Source organism: Chrysochloris asiatica, unplaced genomic scaffold, assembly GCF_000296735.1.
Source record: "Chrysochloris asiatica unplaced genomic scaffold, ChrAsi1.0 scaffold00002, whole genome shotgun sequence".
In the NCBI taxonomy this organism is placed as follows: Eukaryota; Metazoa; Chordata; class Mammalia; order Afrosoricida; family Chrysochloridae; genus Chrysochloris; species Chrysochloris asiatica.
In genome coordinates this window covers 48055807-48060203 of record NW_006408520.1, presented here as the reverse complement: position 1 = coordinate 48060203, position 4397 = coordinate 48055807, and the positions used below count along the sequence as shown (strand labels likewise).

Genomic DNA, 4397 nt, shown 5'->3' with positions numbered 1-4397 from the left:
CTGACATCCATCTTGATCTTTTCCTTCTTTCTTGTCTTCTTAATGACTTTTTGCTCTCTTCATGTATGATATTCTTGATGTCATCCCACAACTCTTCCTATATAGGGTTTCCGAGGAGTAGCTGCTGAACTTGACCTGCTGACCTTTCAGTTCAAATGGCTTTGTAGTCTGGTGCATTAACTCACGGTGCCACACCAGGACTCCAATAGTATGTATATAATCTTATTCTATCCTTATTCTGTAAGGTTTTTATTATCATCGTGATTATCACACGATCCTTATTATTTACACTTTACAAATAAGGAAACTGAAGTTCAGACAGGTAGTGAAAATTCCAGCTTGGAATTGAATCCAAGGCTGCCCAACCCTAAAATGTGCAGGCTTTCATCATCAACATGCATGCTCTACTGATTGGGGCTTCAAAGAACTTTGCTGTCAAACATAGCAAAGTTGACTGTAATGTCACTGAAGGAAGCTTTTCCTGCCCATTGTCCTAGGGGATACTCTATGTGGATCAAAGCATGCTTGGGGAAGTAGAGGGTTAACAAAGAAAAGGAGGACCCTCGACGAGATGAACTGACATAGTAACAAATGTGAGACTAGCACAAGACGGGGAAGTGTTCAGTTCTACATAGGGTAACTATGCATCAGAGTCAACTTGGTGACACCTAACACAAACTACATATATGTATCTGTGTGTATGTGTATGGAGTCCTGGTGTGGTGCTTTAGGATAAACATTGAACTACTGACTGCAAGATGGGTGGTTCAAACCCACCAGCCAGTTCCTCAGAAACCATATACAGGACACAGGGTCATTGTAAGTCAGGACCAACTTGAAGCCACTAAAACAACAATATACATATAATATCTGGAAAAGCCAGAATCTGTGAAAGGTAGAAATCTGTCAGAGAAGGAAAATTCAAACTTTTTCTATTAAAACAAGGCATACAAAAAATCATAGCCGCCCACAGTCTCGCCAGCAAGTTACCGCAGTTTATCCCAGGACTGCTGCCCCGACACCTGGGCAAGATACCGGTCCCGGGACTGGGCACCTGGAAGGCTGCTCCAGGAGAAGTGACAGAGGCCGTGAAAGTGGCAATCGATGTGGGATATCGGCACTTTAACTGCGCTTACTTTACCACAATGAGAATGAGGTTGGAGCAGGGATCCAGCATAAGATCAAGGAAGGCGTGGTCAAACGAGAAGACTTGTTTATTGTCAGCAAGCTATGGTGTACCTTCCACAGGAAGTCCTTGGTGAAAACAGCCTTCCAGAAGAGTCTGAAGTCCTTAAAGCTGGATTACTTGGACCTGTACCTCATACACTGGCCCATGGGTTTCAAGCCTGGGGAAAAAGACTTGCCTTTAGATCGCAACGGTATGGCAAATAGCCAGTGAAACGGACTACCTGCAAACCTGGGAGGCTATGAAGGACCTGCTGATTACAAGGCTGGTGAGATACATTGGGGTGTCAAATTTCAACCATGAACAGCTGGACAGACTTTTGAATAAGCCTAATTTGAGAGTCAAGCCTATAACTAACCACATTGAATGCCACCCATATCTTACACAGCAGAACCTGATTCAGTTTTGCAAATCTAGAGATATCTCCGTGACTGTTTACCGTCCTCTTGGTGGTTCTTGTGAGGGCGTTGACCTGATGGATGATCCTGTGATAAGATGATCGCTCAGAAGCACAATAAGTCTCCAGCTCAGATTTTGATCCGATTTCAGATCCAGAGGGTTGTTGTTGTTGTTGTTAAGTGCCTTCGAGTCGGAGCCGACCCATAGCGACCCTGTACAGGGTTTCCGAGGGTGTAAATCCTTACGGGAGTAGAAAGCCTCATCTTTCTCCCGCGGAGCGGCTGGTAGTTTCGAACCACTGACCTTAAGGTTCGCAGCCCGATTCGTAACCACTACGCTACCAGAGTGTGATAGTAATTCCCAAATCTGTCACTCCGAAGCGGATTCAAGAAAATATCCAGGTGTTTGATTTTGAATTAACTGAACAAGACATGGATGACCTCCTCTGCCTACACAGAGATTTCCGAATGACCAAATTCTCCATAGCTGAGAATCACAAAGACTACCCTTTCAATATAGAGTACTAAGGATAGCTTGCCTCGTCCTCATTGCCTGCTCAGCCCAGAAAAATCAGTAGGTTTGGAGATGTTGGCTCTCCTGAAAATGTTCCTCTCTGGCCTGTCCGTGCAAAGGAATCTGGGCCCACAGAGACAAAGGCGTTCTGGTTAGTGATGGAAGGAGCAGCGTTGAATTGGAGTGGTTTACTGCCTGAAACAGAAGCCCAGTTCTCTGATCCATCTGAAGAATTCAGTGTGGTTAATTTTTAGTTAATAGAGAATTTACTTAATGAAGAAAAAAAAACACACAAAAAACAAGGCATACAAAAGTGGAAGCATACACCCTGCCAAGGGACCACTGGTGTGGTGTGGTGTTGTAGGATAAGCACTGGACTGCTAACCACAAGGTCAGTGGTTCAAGCCTGCTGACTGTTTTGTGGGAGAAGACAAAGGATTTCTGCTCCTGCAAAGATTTACAACCTCAGAAATCCTATTTAGGGTCACTATGAGTCAAAACTGAATAGATGTCACTTAAAAACTACAACACCCTATTTGTTTTTTTTTTGTTGTTGTTGTTAGGTGCCATCGAGTCGGTACTGACTCATAGTAACGTTATGCACAGCAGAACAAAACACTGCCTAATCCTGGGCCAACCTCACTGTTGTTGCCACTCTTGAGTCCATCGATGCTGCCACTTGGGCAATCCATCTTGTTGGGGGTCTTTCTCTTTTTCTCTGACCCTCCACCTTGTTGTTTTTGTTGTTGTTTTGTGCCGTGGAGTCAGTTCTGACTCATAGCGACTCTGTACAGGGTTTCTGAGACTGTAAATCTTTACGGGAGTGGAAAGCCTCATCTTTCTCCTGCGGAACAGCTGGTAGTTTCAAACTGCTGACCTTGAGATTGGCAGCCCAACTCATTACCACTACGCTACCAAACCCTCCACCTTACCAAACATGATATCCTTCTCCAGCAACTGGTCCTTTCTGACAACACCCTATAGAAGACAGAAAATAAGCAAGACTCAGAAAGACCAGGCAATCCCAATGTGTTTTGGCTCTCATATGTTTCACTGTATATGAAATCTATTTCTTCATTAATAAAAGAAGGTGAAATATACCTATCCAATAGTGTTGAAGTAATCATTGAATGAGATCAGGTCCTGTGAGAAGACAATGTTGCTGCTGTTATTAAGTGCCATCGTGTCAGTTCTGACTTATAGTGATCCTATATAGGGTTTCCAAGGAGTAGATGATGGGTTTGAACCACTGACCTTGGAGTTAACAGTCCAATGCTTAACCCACAGTGACTGAAAGTGCTCAATAAATTGCAGTTTAAAAAATATATAGCTGTGTAGGCTACTCTGGACCCATGGAAAAGGTATGAGGTCAGGAGTTGTGAGTCCTATTACATACTTGTGGGGGCTTCAAAACAAATATGTTTATTGTTGTTGCTGTGTGTCTTCTAGTTGGTTCCAACTCCTAGCAACCTTGTATAAGTTTTCTGGTAGCGATGGTGAGTTTGAACTGCTATCCATGTGGTTAGCAGTCCAGTACCTACCTTACAATGCTAATCCAAGAATCAATGACAAATATTGACATATATGAGCATCCAGACAAAAATGGATGTTCTTAATTAATACAAGAATGGTGTCACATGGGAAAATCAAGGTACTATTCTTTGATATGAATGTTTTTGAGAGCATAAGAGGTAATAATGACCAAGTTTGAACTCTCATACTTCATGTTTGTCCAGCTTCTCATTCTTTTCCACAACTTGATTCAGAAACGAAAATATGAATATAATGGAAACAGAAGAAAATATTCATAAATTCCATCTTTCCTTACAACCACACTACCCTTTTCTCAGATGAAAAATGATACATTTGTGGGTCAGTGTAAGGTATCATTAATGGAACTTTAGAATTGAGGCTCTAGAGCCAGACAAAAATGTGTGGGAATGCATAAAATGAACACAATCAAACAGCATTAAAATGACTTTGACATTGTGACTGGTTGCTAGAGGTGTTCAGAATAAATAAAAAATTAAAGAACTTAACTGAAATCTGAGTGGAAATATAGAATTCAGATCACATGAAGGGATTAGAAAAGGTCTGAACTTTGAGTCCTCTGTTGTTCTAACCTACTGGGTTTGAGTTTATTTCTTTCATAGTGACCTCACAGGACAGAGCAGAACTGCTCTCTAAGGTTTCTGAGATTGTATATGTTCATGGCAGCTGATAGTCTCATCTCTCTATCATGGTGTGTCTCATGTGTTTGAACCATAGAACTTCTAGTAAGCTGACCAGTGTTTAACCC

At 42.1% G+C, this 4397-nt stretch overlaps 1 pseudogene; it reads left to right on the top strand.

The window, feature by feature from the left end:
• LOC102813459 overlaps positions 1 to 2112 on the top strand; it is a 7759-nt pseudogene extending 5647 nt beyond the window's left edge.
• Positions 2113 to 4397: the final 2285 nt, after the last annotated feature.